The sequence below is a fragment of the Sorex fumeus genome, unplaced genomic scaffold (genome assembly GCF_029834395.1).
Source record: "Sorex fumeus unplaced genomic scaffold, SorFum_2.1 ptg000072l, whole genome shotgun sequence".
NCBI lineage: Eukaryota > Metazoa > Chordata > Mammalia > Eulipotyphla > Soricidae > Sorex > Sorex fumeus.
In genome coordinates, this window is record NW_026606129.1 from 61,557,302 (window position 1) to 61,574,574 (window position 17,273).

General features: G+C 40.5%; 1 protein-coding gene and 1 non-coding gene across 2 annotated transcripts in view; both read right to left on the reverse strand.

Moving 5' to 3' along the window:
- FHIT (fragile histidine triad diadenosine triphosphatase) overlaps positions 1 to 17,273 on the reverse strand; it is a 1,773,722-nt gene that overhangs the window by 1,297,071 nt on the left and 459,378 nt on the right. The gene's annotated exons all lie outside the window — the stretch shown is intronic.
- Positions 7,402 to 7,505, reverse strand: LOC130037938 (U6 spliceosomal RNA). Its single transcript, XR_008794523.1, has one exon. It is a non-coding gene; the product is annotated as a U6 spliceosomal RNA (small nuclear RNA).

The following is a 17,273-nucleotide window of genomic DNA, read 5'->3' on the forward strand; positions in this document are numbered from 1 at the left end:
TATGACAAAGATAGTGGGAAATGATCACTCTGGATAAAAATGCATGCTGAAAATAGGTAAAGGAACAAACATGTATAACCTCTCAGTATCTGTATTGCAAACCATAATGCCCAAAAGGAAAGAGAGAGAGGGAAAGAGGGAGGGAGAGAGAGAGACGAAGAGAGAGACAGAGAGAGAGACAAAGAGAGAGAGAAAAGGAAAGTGTGCCTATCCTAGAGGCAGGCTGGTGGAGGAAGGAGGTGGGAAATGGACACTGGTGGAGGGATGGGTGCTGAATCATCATATGACTGAAACCTGATCATAAACAGTTTTGTAACTGTATTTTATGATGGCTCAATAAAAAAATAAAATTAAAAAAATCCTAATCTAAGGAAATTTCAATAACTCAATAAGTATTTTCAAATGTTTACAAAAGAGTTTTAAAATATCCTTAAGACACTGTGTGAAATGATACCTACATTTTCTAAATTTTAGAAGCCCCCATGGAAGAGGACTTCTTTTTTTTTCTTTCCAGAATCAGAAAGAGCTTTATCGAACACAAGCCATCAGGTTGGAAGATGATGGACTCTTCCTCAAAGCAACCATTCTGTCTGCACAGCCACAAGACATTTTCTAGAGGAAGGAGCAGGCACATTTGTAGATAGAGAAGGTCACAATTTCCCCTCCTAGCCTGGTCCCGAGAAGCACACTCCTATCAAAAGTTAGGCTTTGGGGACTGTACAATGTGAGGAAGATTCCTAGCCTCTAGCTTGGGGCAAGGAAGGAGTATATAAGAGAATTTTTTGTTTTTGAGGAATATTATTTTACACCATTCTTTGCAGAGAAAGTATTAAAAGGTTTTATTGACTCAAGGAGAAACCAAGTTAGATAAGGATAAAATGAAATGATATTTAATACAAGAATATAAGATTGTCCCAAGGATTAAGAAGCAAGGTTGCAGCCAATAGCTTCCAGCAATAGGACATATAAGGCAGGTAATAAACCCAGAGAATACAATCTCCAGTTTCAGGTCCTTGATTTTATAGAAAATATGTCAATTTACAGGCTCAAGTTTTATCTGTCATAGTTCTGGCCATTCATACAGGATGACTGCTTAAATTTCAATCTTGAATTACAGCAAAAGAAACCCTAGGGAATCCAGCTTAGAATAGGCATCCAACTCTAAATGAATAACTTTTTCTAGGGAACCATGTAGTGACAGATATAGTTGCTAGAGCCTAAGGGACTTCTCTCACAGAGAGCAAAGAGAGGTACCTGGAAAAAGGAATGCTTTGTAAATGTCACAACTGCCATATGAACCAACAGAGGAAAATGAAAACCAGAGTTTAAGCAGGGGCCATCACTAGTACATGTTGTCTCAGCCATGTTGTTTTGCTTAAAAAAGACTTCAAATGCTCACATCTGATACCGAAAATGAAGGACGCTACATATTGATATCTCTTCTCAGTGCTAGGATGCTGCCAGTATCTTCTTTGCCCTACCCTCGGTGTCAGCGTTCATATAAGGAAGAAAACTAATGAACTCTTACACTACAATTTATGTTTTATTTAAGTTTTCAAGTAAATATCCCAATCCACTGCTATGATGACTTTTTTTTTTCAATTTACTGTGGTTACCCTTTTGCTTTTTGATTGGATAGTTGAATTCACCCAGGTGCTCTTCTCAGATAGTCATTGTTTTCCATCAGTATATGTGAGTAGTGGTAAAAATCTTGGAAATGAGCAAATAATATTGCTCTGCTGTATACTTAATACATCATCACACATATATTGCTCACAAAATGGGTCATCAGATAAAGATTCTTAAGTGTTAGAAGATATTAGCACATTTGAAGAGAGAAAAAGGGCTCATCTTTTTGGAACAACAGATGCTGATAGCAATGCTCTAAGCACAGTTTTCAGCCAATAATAAAGACTACTTATTATTCTTATGCAGGGAGAATGGTATCACTAATCTGGAGAGAAATGCAGAGGGTGATAAGTAGAAGAGTTTTTGGAATTTTAATTTCCTGAGCAAAGCCACGAAGAGTAGCAAAATAGTCCATCGAAAATATACCACCATCAGTATACTGATTATTTTGAGCACTAACTAGGCACTTTTAAAATACAGCAAATGCTAGGAGAGGATTTTTATGAACAACCCCATTTTCCTTAAGACAAATCCTTGAAAAAGAATGTAATTGTCATAAATATGTAGGCATTTTGGCAATCAGAGAGGACTGACTCACCACAGGAAAGGAGATTAGAAGTGGACACAATGTTCATATAAATTCTATTGCATCATATAAGACTTCCCATCTATTCTTCTAAGGGTCCATTTATATCCTAAAAATGATTTTCCTGCCAAGAGGTCTCTCCCTTTTTCCTATGAAGAGAATATTTATTTTATTCTGTTTATTTATATATTTTTGCTTTTGGAGTCACACCTAGCTATGCTCAGAAGTTACTTCTTGCTCTGCACTAGGAATTGCTCATGGAAGTGTTTGGGAGACCAAATGAGATGCTGGGGATTGCACTCAGTTTGGCTGCATATGAGGCAAACACCTTACCCTCTGCACTATTGCTCCCGCCCAAGAAAAGAATATTTAATCTTGGACTCTAAAACTACTTTTTGGAGTTATTCATCTTTTCCTGGCTCTCTCTCATATATACATGGACTTGCATATTAATAAACCAGTTTGTTTTCAGTTTGTCGGTGTGTTTTTATTAAATAGGTCTCAGCTAAGAACTAAAAATAGAAGAAAAACAATTTCTCCTCTCTACACTATGCTCACTGTGAGACCCCAAAATTAGGCTTTATATATGCTATAAATCACATAGGCCATGCCGTAGAAAAACAAAGTTATATCATTCAAGTCTTCTTGTTATGCTTTAGTTTGGTATTGAGTCATACCAGGCAGTGCGTAGGAGCTACTCCTGGCTCTGTGCTCAAGGATCATACCTCACAGTATTCAGGGAAACGCATGGGGTGCCTAGCACTGAACCAGGTGGGCTGTATGGAAGGCACAATGCAAGCACCTTAACACTTGTGCTTTTCCTCCAGCCCCCTTTTAGTTCCTTTTTCATACAAACAGATGATTTTCTGATATCATGGCTCCTCGAGTTGTTCATGGCCTCATAGAGTATGGAATGAGCCACTTTTCTATGTGGAAGTTCAACTCCTCATTGTAAAATCACAACAGAGAATAAGGGATGGGGCCTCAGTCTCACAGGTTAGAGCAATGTGAGGCAATCTGGAAAAGAAGGTTCTTCCACATGCCAAACCACAGACCATAAAAAGCAAGGGACCCCCACGAGACCCAACAGGGACAACAGTCACTTGTCAAGCTCCCATGACAATGCCCTAGGTACCATCAGCATAGCCTCACCAGGGTATTTTCTTATTAATTTATACACATGCCAGCTTCTCTCTGTACTATTTTTTTTTTTTTACGTAGGAGTACTGTTATTTATTCAGTCACTGATTAGCTGATTGAATTGGACATGAACTCCACCTCACTTTTCTTTTTCATTTTTTATAATTTTATTTATTTAATCACCGTGAGAGCAGTTACAAAGCTTTCGGTTTAAGTCTTTCTTGGTCATACAATGAAACACTCATACCTTCACCAGTGCCCATTCTCCACCACAAAAAACCCAGTATAGCCCCATCTTACACCCTTCCCCTACCTGTGGGGCAGATGATTTCCACATTACTCTCTCTCTACTTTGATTACATTCAATATTTTGACACCAGACCCACTATTATTATTTGGGATTTTACCCCAACACTCAGTCTGCTGAAAAGGAAACAGTAGACAATCTGTTTTCTATTGCTGGTTATGAATAACATATGATGTCGCGTGGCTGCAGTAGTGAGCACACGATTTTGAAATTACAAAATTCTTACACTTAAATCTGGAGGGATTTCTGCCAAAACCTGCTGGGTTCTGAGATTTGTTCCTGAGTCTCTAGGATCATGGCCGTTAAGCAGCTTGACCAGGAGCCAGAAAGGCGGTTCATGGTCTTGTTGGGACGGGAAGGAAAAGGCCAGCTCCACCCCCATCCCGTGAGGCCCCATTTGTCTCGTCACTGAGGCCCAAACCTGACTGTCCAATGGCCTCTGGAAGATGGCAGCCACCGAGCCGCCTACGGGGAGCAGGCCGAGGGACAACACCCTTTCACCCCTGGGTTACCCGGCGACAGTAACCTACTGTGGGGTCTGGATGCATTTCTGCCAAAAGCCGCTGGGTTTTGAGATTTATTTCTGAGTCTCTGGGATCATGACCATTAAGCAGCTTGATCAGGAGTCAGAGAGGCCATTCGTGGGTGGCAGGCAACTCAGGGTCTCATTGGGATGGGGAGGAAAGGGCCGGCTCCACCCTCATCACATGAGGCCCCACATGTCTCATCACTGTGGGCCCAAACCTGACTGTCCAGTAGCCTCTGGAGGATGATCGTCACCGGGCCACCAGGGGGAATAGGCCAAGACACAAAACCTATTCCCACCTGGGGTAGCCTGGCGCCCGGTAACCTACTGCAGAGACTGGATGCATTTCTGCCAAAAGCCATTGGGTTTCGAGATTTGTTCCTGAGTCTCTAGGATCTGACCGTTAAGAGTACAATCAGGTACCAGAGAGACCATGCCTCCAATTATATAGTTGAGCTGAAGGTGGTTTGTGGCTGTGTCTCCCACATACCTAACTTTTGGCCGTTTACTTTCTTGGTAAACTTTGACCCAAGTTTTTGGGGTCTGGCCAAAGGCACAGCAGCAATTTTGGGGTATCTGGAAGTCTGAAGGTGCCATCAGGCTGCTGATGCACTCACCTCACAGTACAGATTAACCTGCTAGCGGCACCATACCCCTACTCTCTGCACTATTATGAAAAGACTACACAATAGCAACTTCAACAACATGATTTTTAAAAGAAGTCCCAGAAATATCTGTTCCATATGTGGCTCTTGACTTCCTATTCTTATCCATGTGCCTGCATCAATTCTTGCATATCTGCAAATCTTGCAGACCTGTATTTTTGCAGATTTTTTTCATGTAATATAAGGATCACTGAAAAATATCAGTATAATTTTTGCATTTTTATCATTGTAACAATGATATTATTGTCACGATGATATTGCAGACTTTTTTTAAACCATAAAATTTTATTTATATTGCAGACTTTTATAAGTATAAAAGTCCTGTATCTCAGAGGTGCATTTCCTTTTTTTTAATTTTTGGTATTTTTTGAATCACTGTGAGACACAGTTACAAATGTTCATGTTTGAGTTTTAGTCATACAATGATTGAACACCCATCCTTCCACCAGTGCACATATTCCACCACCAATATCCCTCGTATCCACTCCCCCTCCACCACGTCCCACCCCTTCTCATGGCAGGCTATTTCCCCTGTATTCTCTCTTTATTTTGGGGCATTATGGTTCATAATACAGATACTGAGAGGCTATCACGTGTGGTCCTTTATCTATTTTCAGCACATGTCTCCCATCCTGGCTGGAGCGATAGCACAGTGGTAGGGCGTTTGCCTTGCATGTAACCAACATGGCCGACCCGAGTTCGATTCCTCCGCCCCTCTCAGACAGCCCGGCAAGCTACCGAGAGTATCTCGCCCGCACGGCAGAGCCTGGCAAGCTACCCGTGACGTATTCAATATGCCAAACACAGTAACAACAAAAGTCTCCAATGGAGACGTTACTGGGCCCGCTCAAGCAAATCGATGAACAACGGGAGGACTTTACCTTACCTTTACCTGTCTCCCATCCAGAACTATCCCTCCAACCATCATTGACTCAGTGATCCCTTCTGTATTCCAGCTGCCTTCTCTCCCAGCTCATGAGGCAGGCTGCCAACTATGGAGCAATATTCCTGGCCCTATCTCTACTGTCTTTGGGTGTCAGTTTCATATGATATTATTTTATATTCCACAAATGAGTGCAATCATTCTATATCTGTCCCAGAGGACCATTTCTAATCAGACAGATTGTTTAGCCAAAGGAACTGACCACCAAGACTGCCACCTGTTAAGTGACAGCCTCATTGTGTTACAATTTTCTCAGCATTAAGTAGTAGCATTTTTTTAAAAAGTGAATTATTTATCTATTTAATATTTTTTGAGGGCCACACCCGACAGTGCTCAAGGCTTACTCCTGGCTCTGCACTCAAGGATCACTCCTGGTGGTGCTGGGTGATCATATGGGGTTCCCTGGATCAAGTGCAGGTCCGCCACATGCAAGACAAACACTACTCACTGTACTATCTCTCCCTCTCAAGCGAAAGTTTGAGAGCCCCAAAATATTTTCAAAATGCCATCCTGTTTTCAGGCAGTCCTATATAAATTAGTAAGGTGTACAGGAAATGGTGATATATTTATTAACTCATTCAAGACCATAAATGTTTCACTGATTTTTTTAAAAAGCTATAGTGCCAAGAAATATACTACAGAGAAAATTTGTTAGAGAAAACAGAAGCAGGCAAACACATTTCATAAAACCACGCAGAAAGGAACTGTGTGTGTCACCTGTAGGGTGCCCCATAGGGCAGCACAGTCCTTGAAAGGGGATTTAATTAGCCAGAACTGCTGGCTTGGCTTTGCTCATTGTATGAATTTCCTCTATAAGGAAACGTTCTCCACTGTTTCTGTCCCATGAGCACCTGTTGCTAAATACATTTGTGGGCAGTAAACAGCTCCACACTTATTACAAGGTTGAAGCAGGAAGGCAGGAAGCTAATTGCTAGCGTGAATTATCCAGCTCAGGGGTCTGCAGTACTGAAACTCGAAGCTCTGTGTAACGCTATTTAGCACTTTGATTCCAAAAAAATTATACGCTTTCTGGAAGACACCTTGAGGAAAGGGAAATCAGATATCTCACGTCTGGAGTGTCCTTCTCCTTTTGTTACCCTATCTTCTTTCCTTCTTTATTTAATCCATATCATTTATGGAAAAAGTCTTGAAGAGAAAATATATAAATGATAGATAATCAGATGATAGATAATTAGATAGATGATAGAGATAGATAGATGGATGATAGATAAATAGATAGACATTTAAATTGATAGATAGAAACTAGTCCATTTTGCCTAAGGTTTCTGAGGCTTTTGTTTTGTTTTCAAAGGAGCATTTCCACAGGACTGGGAGCCACTGTGAGAACACAGTCTGGCAGTTCAGGGCTTGAATTGTGAGTTGCCTATCCCAGTGATACTGGGAGACCAATAGACAATCTAACCTTCTAAACTTCAGAAGCTTAGAGGGCCTGTTTTCCCCAGGATCAAACTTAGAGTCTCATGCATCCAAAGAATGCACTCTACCCCTTTGAGCTATTATCTAAACAAGTTGATGCGCGCGTGTGTGTATGTGTATGTGTGTGTGAGAAGTCTATTGAAAATATTATAGCAAAGTAGATGCATACAAAGTATGAAATAGTTCATGAATTTCTGAATAATTCTTATACAGAGACCATGCTAATCTCTGTTTCATTCCAATTTTAGTATATGTGTTGCCAAAGCAAGCACTGTTTCCAAGGTTTCTTTAGCACTGAAACTTATGCCTCAGAAATAATTCTAGGGGACAGAGAGAGAACTCAGAGTTACTGTGTAAGTTTTGGATGCAGGAGGTTGAGATTTGATCACTGACTCCCCATGCTCCAGGGGAGCAGATTATTGGGTGTGGCCCCAAATGAAATAACATCATCATCCTGTGCTATTCTGTACAATTATTTTTCTCAGCCCACAATGTAACCAGAAAGAAGAATTATTTTTGAGACAATTCTCACTAAAAAGGATTCAAGGGGAATACAAATTTAATAACTGTATTCCCCTTGAGTCCTTTTAAGGACTCAATATATATTGAAAATCCAATATAGCACTATAGCACTGTCCTCCCATTGTTCATCAATTTGCTCGAGTGGGCACCAGTAACATCTCCATTGTGAGACTTGTTACTATTTTTGGCATATCGAATACATCACAGGTAGCTTACCAGGCTTTGCTGTGTGGGTGAGATACTTGGTAGCTTGCCAGGCTCTCCTAGAGGGATGGAGAAATCGAACCCAGAATGGAGGACTCCAACCCGGGTCGGCTGTGTGCAAGGAAAATGTCCTACCTGCTGTGCTCTATCCCAAGAAATAATAATAAAATTTATGATAGCCTTAAAATTGTATAACTCCTTTTAGTATTCTCAGAATTATAGAATAGTGATATTGCCAAGGACTGGCAACAACTCACAAAAGTCCATAAGCTTTTGACTTAAATTTTGTAGACAAAGATACTTAAATTGTTACCCATTGGAAAATAAAGATGACTATTTATTTTCTTGTACATCAGGCACCTCTGAAACCTACATACAACTTTTACATTTTTATATTCATAGGTTTGAGCACCAAGGTTGCTAATATATGGGAAAACTGGCAGGGCAGGGAGCCATACAATCTTTGTTTATCAATTGTTTGAACTTTGGTTGGGAGGTAGAGAAAAAAACAAGGGAAAAGAGAGAGAGACACAGACACAGACACAGACAGAGTGAGGGAAAAAAATTACACTTCCCAATATTCATAAAGAAATCTGCTAAAATCAAGACGCAGGAGAATTTTGCCTCCTAGATGATTATACTTGTAAGAAAAAGACCCAAAATAACTTAGTTTTTTCGGGTAACCTCCTAAATTTCTCTCTAAAGAGACACATGTAAAACTGTGCAAGTGGTTTTCTGTTGTGTCATGAAAATATTTAGTAACAGCCTTGTATAAGTGAGTACTAACTGCTGTTCTAGGGACCTGTGGATTTGCTTTGTAGTATTGTATCTTTGAACCAGTTGCTTTGTTGCTGATGTGTTCTCCCAAAAGACACACCTTCTTCAATGGCATTTACTGACCTTACTACATGGAAACCTCGTGGAGGTACTCAAACCATCCAAGCTGGCACTATTTCAGGGTCCTGGCATATGCAGAGGCCCAGTAGGGACAAGAAGGGAATGGTGACAAAGGGATGTGGCAAACCTTAACTGGCCAGTAAAATCCTCCTTCAAAGGAAAAAAATTTTATTGACAGTTTAGTTGATTTTTGATGTGGTAGTGGCAAAAAGAACATTCTCTGGCCAATGAGTACTTCCCATTTCAGAAGGTCTTTTTCATTTTTGTAAGGGAAAATTGAAAGGCAAATTGCTTACAAAATCAACATCTAGCATATATAGGAATCCCAAGAGAAAAGTGTGGGACGTGTTTCCATAGAAGTTTTTTAATGTGGCTAATAACAATTTCCTCCTGCCAAACAAGTGCCTGTGATGACAAAACTAGACAAATCATGTATTAAACATTACTCTCATTTCTGAATAGATCCGAATAGACCATAACTCTTATTTTAAAAAGTGTTTTGGAATTATTGACCTATATTGAACACATTCCACTTAGTCTGAATATTCAATAACATTGGTATTCAATAACAAGCTACCTGTGCTTGTTATTGAATACCAATGAATCATTTCCTCATCTACATAAATAACAGTACCTTTTAAGGTTGTGTAAAACTTCAAAACTTAAGTAAAATAGAGACTGATGTTAATTATTCACTAAATAAGTTAATTTTCACCACTGGCAGCAGCGGAACAACATCTTGCATTAGTGCCATTGCTTCTCTAAGAAACTGCTTCAGAAAAGATGGTATCCTAGTTCTAAAGATTTTCTTGGGTGAAAGATTCTCTTGGGCTAGTGACCAAATTCTTGATTAGCTTCAAAGGCCTTATGAACCCACAGAAATTGAATGTGCAATGGTAAAACTTCAGAGATTTTTTTCCTAAGAAATATCTTCATCTCTTTCATCATATTCTGAGGTTAATAACAAATGTCATAAGTCACGGAGTTAAACTTTCCCTTCTATTTCCAACAGATAACTAAAGCCCCATTTCAAGGCATAGGGAAAAGGGAAAGTCAGAGCAAAAGAACCCATATACTTCAGTTGATCCAACTTTATAGAGGCCTCCCCTCCAACAGCTTTAGCCCTACCTGAAGACTTCTCCTGCGGTCTCACACCGTGCTTCTCTCAGCAATAATTATGACGTATGGCAGAAGAAATTCAAGACTACCTGGTCAATGCTTCCAGCAACATCAAGTCTCCTTTGTGGCAGTAGGTGAGCAGAGATCAGTTATGGCCTTTGAAGTGTGTCTTGCTCTGTTCTACCTCTCACAGAATGTATAAACTTGAAAAAATCCTTCTGTCACCTATCAAATACAAGTGGTCAGATTTGCATTTTGATTCCATCAGAAGAGAAATGAGATAATATAGAGAACATAGGAAAATAATAGTATATATCAGACAAGAGTAGGTCTACTAGCACATTCTCTTATCATGACTTGGATTTTATTCTGTTTTTATTTATTGAAGTACTATGATTTACAATACTATTAATGATGGTTTCATGTGTATATAATTCAAACATCACACCCCTCACCAGTGTACCCAACCTCTTCTCCCCAAGACTCCTAATACCCTTATAGTACTCCCCACAACACAGTTCTGTGGATCAGTTTTACCACTGTGTCTTGTTTTGTATTTTGTTGCTACCCTACTGTGTATCTTTAAGTCCCACACTTCAGATAGATCATTCCGTATCTATCCAGTTACTTATGATTGACTTCACTTAGCAGGATATCCTCTAGTTTCATTTACAATGTGACGAATTGCATGACTTTGTTTTTTTTTCTTAGAGATGCATAATATTCTACTATATTAGAATTTATTGATCCATTCATCTATATCTGGGAATTTGGGTTGTTTACATATCTTGACTATTGTACTAGGCATTGTGATGAACATAGTTTTGCATATGTCCTTTTAAACTAATATTTTTGTATCTGGGGGCCAAGAAATGGTATCACTGGATTGAGGTGGGTGATGAGTGTGATGCTGGAATTATGTACACATGAAAGCATCACTAACAGTATTGTAAGTCACAGTACTTCAATCAACAGTACAACAGTTCTATTCCTATTGTTTGGATAGATCTCCATATTGTTTTTCATAAAGGCTGAACCAGATGACATTTCCATCAATAGTGGATAAGGGTTTCTTTCTCAACACAACCCCACTAATACTGGCTATTTCTGGATTTTTGGAGATGTGCCATTCTCACAGGTGTGTGATAATATCTCATTGCTGTTTCAACTTGTATTTCCCTAATCATGAGTGAACAATAAGCACTTTTTCATATGCCTGTTGGCCACCTGTGTATCTTCTTTGAGGAAGTGACTGTTCATCTCCTCATACCATTTATAAATGGGGTTGTTGGAATTTTGATGGTTGAGTTTTGTGAATGCTTTATAGATCTTGGATATCAGTCCAATTATCTGATGTATCACATCCATGTATTTTCTTCCAGTCAGTAGGGTGTCTTTTATTAGAACTTGAGTTTCTTTTGCTTTGCAAAAGTTTTTTAATTTGATGTAGCCCCATTTGTTTATTTTGGTTTTGTTCTCTTTGCCACTGTGGTCATCCTTTAAAGATTGCCCCATGTCCAATTTCCTAGAAAGTTCTGCCAATTTTCTTCAATGTATCTTAGGGATTCTGGTCTACTCTTGAGTTTTTAAATACACTTTGAATTTGCTTTTTGAATGGTGTAAGGTACAGTTCTAATTTCATTAGAACTTGAGATATTGACATGTGGACATGACAACAAATCCTTTTATCTCAATAATTTCTCTATATGTCAATGGACTTAACTCCCTTATAAAACCATACAGAGTAGGAGGATGAATCAGTAAACAAAACCCAACTTCCCTTGCTTATAGAAGACACACTTAAGCTCTCATAGGCTCAGAGCAAATGGCTGGAAGATAATCATAAAGGGTAATGGCAGACAGAGAAAAACAGGAACAAGCATACTGGTTTCAGACCAAATATCATTCAAACTATAAAAGATAATAAAAGATAGAAAAGTACATTACATACCAGTTAAGGGTTTAATAGAACATGAGGGTTTAATAGAGCCTGCTATCAATATATATGCCAAATGAAGATCTAGCAAAGGTTACAAAGCAAGTGTTAAAAGACTAAAGGAAGTACATTGATGGCAGCACAATTGTAGCAGGAGAGCTTCAATACACAACACTTATCACTGGACAGATCAAGCAGGATCTCAGTAAATAAGCAAGAGCCCAAGAGAAGAACCAAAAAAACTAGGCCCAATAGACATAATCAGAACCCTTCCCTCCCCCCCCCATAAACTTAATATGCATTCTTCTCTGCATATGGAACATTCTACAGATAGATCACACACTGGGACACAAATTAAACAATCACAACATAAGAAAAATAGAAATCAGACCAAGTTACAAACGAAGAAATCAATCATTAAAGAAAGAGGCAAAAAGATTAAATACCTGGAAACTAAACATATATTGCTAAATAATAATAATTAGATCAAAGAAGAAACTTTAAAAATTCCTAAAAACAAAACAGAATGAAGACACCAAACTTTAGAGCAATGGGAAACAACAAAAGTAGTACAATGGGGCAAGTTTATAGCAATTCAAATGCACCCGAGAAAGAAAGAAAGGGTTGAAATCAATTATCTAACTTCTCAGCTAGAAAAACTAGAATAAGAACAATAAATGAATCACAAAACAAGTATAGAGCAAGAGATAATAAAAATTAGGCAGAAATAAATGATATAGAGAACAATAAAATGGTCAATAAAAACAGGAATTGGTTATTAAAAAAATAAACAAAACTGATCACCTTTAGGCGATCAATTACTCACCAAGAATTAAAGAGCAACAACAAATAAATAGGATCAGAGACTCACCAAGAATTAAACAGCAACAACAAATCAATAGGGTCAGAGATGACAGGGAGAAATTACAACAGACACCTCAGATATATATATGTATGTATATATGTATATGTATATAAATCATAGGAGGCTATTATGAACAACTTTATGCCACTAAGCTCCAGAACTCTCAAGACTGAACCAAGAGGAAATGAGGAAACCTGCATAGGCCAAACTCAAGTAAAAGAAACAAACAAACAAAAAACCAAAACACTGAAACAATAATTAAAAATCTGCCCAATAACAAAAGCTCCCGTTGAGATAGATTCATTAGTCAGTCAATTCTATCAGAACTTTAGTAAAATCTTGGTGTCCATACTTCTTTAGTGCTTCCAAAATATTGAGGGCACAGGAATGCTTCTTAACAGCTTATCACTGAACTTTAATCTGGTTCTTCTGGTCAGTTCGACTGAGAGCACAAATTTGTCTGATTTCTCTCTAAGATTTGCCTTTCCCTTTCTGTCTCTCTCCCTCCATTCCTTCCTTCCTCTCTCAGTTTAGAGGATATACCTGTTTCTGCCTGGTGGCTATTCCCAGTTCAGTGCTCAGGGGTGACTCCATGTGGTGTTCCAAGGTCCACAATGCAATGATGAAGATGGAGCCCAAAGGTCCTGCAAGCAAAACATGTGATCCAGACCCTTATGCTACCTCTCTGGCTCCTAATACTTTCTCTGACACACTCAAACTGCTTAAAAGCTCAGATTCTACTATTTTGGGAACCTTTTCAGATGCTAACTACTGCTGACATTCATCTTTCTGTTCCAAATTTGTATCTCCTGGTTCCCTGCCCTAGTATTCTATCCATCCCTAGGGCCATCCATCTACACTAGGTGAGACTACTCCCACTTCCCACAATGACTACTTATTTGAACTGATACCCTCAGCATGCTCTTCAAAAATACAAATGATCTGGTGGATTCAACACACAGAGGGATTTAATTTTCTATGCCTCTACTATTCTAATAATCAGTTTACTGCATTTATTTAGCATAAAGGGGCCTTGATTAAATAGGCCTCTGGCATTTCTGAAATAAATGTCATGGTCACTTAACTTAATCACTTAACTTCCCGTTAGTCGTCGATTTGCTCGAGCGGGCACCAGTAACGTCTCCATTTGTCCCTGTCGCGTGCTAGTGTAGCCCAATGGCATCTGTTCGCTCCGGGAACATGAAGGGCCTCAAACCGATCGTTCATGATCTTGATGAAGAAGTCTGACCATCTGGTAGGTGGGCAGCCACGCAGTCTTTTGACATCCCGTGGAATCCAGTCAGTAACAGCTCTAGTCCAGCGGTCGTCTTTAAATCTCATTACGTGACCAGCCCATCTGATTTTCGACACCTTGGCATATGAGACAGCGTCCCTGATCCTTGATCGTCGACGGATGTCAGAACTCCGGATTCGTTCTCTCATTTGAGTGAAACGTGATATTCCAAGCATAGCTCTTTCTATTCTTCTTTGGGAGACCTGAATAGCGTTCTCATCTTGTTTGCGTAGGGCCCAGGTCTCTGAGGCATATGTTAATGCAGGAAGAACAGTGGAATCAAAGAGATGTGCCCGGAGCCGGAGGTTCTTCATCCTCTTAGCTATTTCTTTGACGTTCTTGAAGGCGTTCCAAGCCGCTCTCTTCCTCCTGCACAGCTCGGGTGCCAGGTCATTTGTCATGTTGACCTCTCGACCTAGGTACACATAGCTGTTGCATTCGGAGATGGTCGTTCCGTTGAGAGCGAATGGGGCATCAGGAACGAGGCTGTTTCTCATAAATATTGTCTTCGTAAGATTCAGCTGTAGTCCTACCTTTCCACACTCACGGTCAAAGTCGGCCAGCATTTGTGCCGCTTGGCTGATGTTTGGTGTTATTAAAACAATGTCATCAGCAAAGCGGAGGTGGTGTAGTTGCCGACCATCTATCTTCACTCCCATTCCTTCCCATTCCAGTCGTCGCATGATGTTCTCGAGGGTGGCACTGAAGAGTTTCGGTGAAATGGTATCACCCTGCCGCACCCCTCTCTTGACATCAACGATCACTTCTTTGTAGAATGGCGAGATTCTGGTAGTGAATCTGCAATACAGCTCACGGAGGATCCTGATGTATTGGGCTTGAATGCTCTGATTGGCTAGGGCTTCAATGACCACTTCCGTCTCAACAGAATCAAAGGCCTTCTTTAAATCAATGAACGTTAAACAGAGCGGCATCTTGAACTCCCGAGAAACCTCAATGAGCTTGGTTATTGTGTGGATATGGTCGATGGTGCTGAATCCTTTGCGGAACCCTGCTTGCTCGCATGGTTGTCCTTCATCTAGTGTTCTGCCAATCCTATTTAGGAAGACTCATGTGAACAACTTGTAGATGACAGACAATAGGCAGATCGGGCGATAGTTGCCAATGTCATGGATGTCTCCCTTCTTGAACAGTAGTACGGTCCTGCTGGTTTTCCATTGGGACGGAACCTTGCATTCAGACAGGTAGCGAGTGAAGAGCCGAGCCAGTGTATTGATGAGTACTGACGGCAGGTTCTTCAGGTGTTCAGGTCTGACCTTGTCTGGGCCGGGTGCTGTTTGTTTCTTTACCGACGAAATGGCGTGTCGGATTTCGGAAGGGAGAATGTTGGGAATGACATATCCATCCTGTGGAATTTGGTATGTTGGCAAGTGGACATGGCTATCGAAGAGATTTGAGTAGAAGTCATGGATAATCTTCTCCATTGCCGTTCTGGAGGATGTGATGGATCCATCAGGATGTCGGAGGGCAGTCATCTTGGTCTTATAGTTGGCAAAGGACAGGCGGGCATTACGAATACTTTTCCTGGCTTCTGCCGCATCTACCAGTACTTCTGCTCTTCTCTCTTTGAGGTCTTCCTTGATCGCATCTCTGTACTGCTTTGCAAGCTCGGACGTTAGCTTGCGGTTGCCTGAGGCATGCGCCAAACCACGCTGGCGAATTAGCTCAAGAGTTTTCGAAGATAGGCGATTTTTTTGTGGCTATCTCTCTCTTGGCGTTCCTCGCACATTCATGGAGGTGCTGAACCAGTCGATCATATTCCTCGTCAATGTTGTCAACAATGGCATCTTCCCATGTTGCCGCAATAGTACCAAAGAGTTCCCAGTTGGTGGTCATTCTGGGAGTTCTCTTTTTGAACTTTGCAGCCCTTTCTCCCCGCTCTGTGAAGTAGAATTTTGCACGAAGGAGACGGTGGTCCGATCCCGTTTGAAATTTTGGGACAACAGCGACATCAGTCAGGCAAAACCGTCGATTGAATATGATGTGGTCTATTTCGTTGTGGAATCGTCCACCGGGAGACTCCCATGTCCATCGTTTAGATTCTGCCTTCTGGAACTGTGAGTTACCATGAATGGTCTTGGGCGACATGATGAACTCAGACAGTCTCTCACCCTGTTCGTTCCATTCTAGGCCATGGGTCCCGATGTGAAGTTCTTCAGCTGATCTTCTTGGTCCTATCTTGGCATTAAAATCACCCACAATGATCTTGTAGAAGGTGTGGTCTTCTTTATAGAACTTCTCTAGCTTCATGTAGAACTTCTCGATTTCTCTTTCATCATAATGAGATGTTGGTGCGTAGACAACGAAGATAGAAACTGCAGGCAGTGAGCCACATCTATTCAAATGTAAACGTCCGATTCGGGTTGTTAGGCATTCGAATGGACACTACTTCCACTACCCAGCCGTCGCCACACTCCAGGCCACACTCCAGGCCACGCGACACATCATAAGACACTAAATACCCATCTTCTGGAATTGTCGTACCATATTTGATAGGGTTCAAATATGGTAACACCTACAAGGGTGATTAGAGGTCACCCCAAAAGCTTCTATCCCTCTCAGAAAGACTGGCAAGCTACCGAGAGTATTCCGCCCGCACGGAAGAGCCTGGCAAGCTATCCGCTGTGTATTCGATATGCCAAAACCAGTAACTACAACTGGTCTCATTCACCTGACCCTGAAGGCTTCACCGACAAGGCAGCACTGAGAAGGATGAGAAAGGAGAGGCCGACAAAATCTCAAGGCCGACCTAGGCTGCCACAACGAAGGAAGACAAAAATGTTTGTCTGTACTTTCAATGCACGTATGCTAGCATCAGATGCATCCATCGAGGACCTGATGGTACAAGCACGAATGATCAAGTACGACATCATTGGTCTGACCGAGACAAGAAGGCACGAATCTCACCATGCCGTTTTCGACACTGGAGAAGAATTGTTCCTAGGAACATGCGATAAAAGAGGTGTTGGAGGCGTCGGTGTCCTTGTCAACACAAACTTGGCCAAGAGCATTGATTCATTCGAAATGTCATGGTATCTCATAAAATTTGGCAAATCCAGATTTGTTCTAAAAGACCTTAAGTTGATTGAAAATACAATCAATTTGAAGGTGGAATAATTGACAATAATGATAAACATAGCACTTTTTGTCCCTCTAATATGTCAGGCACTGATCTAAGCACTTTA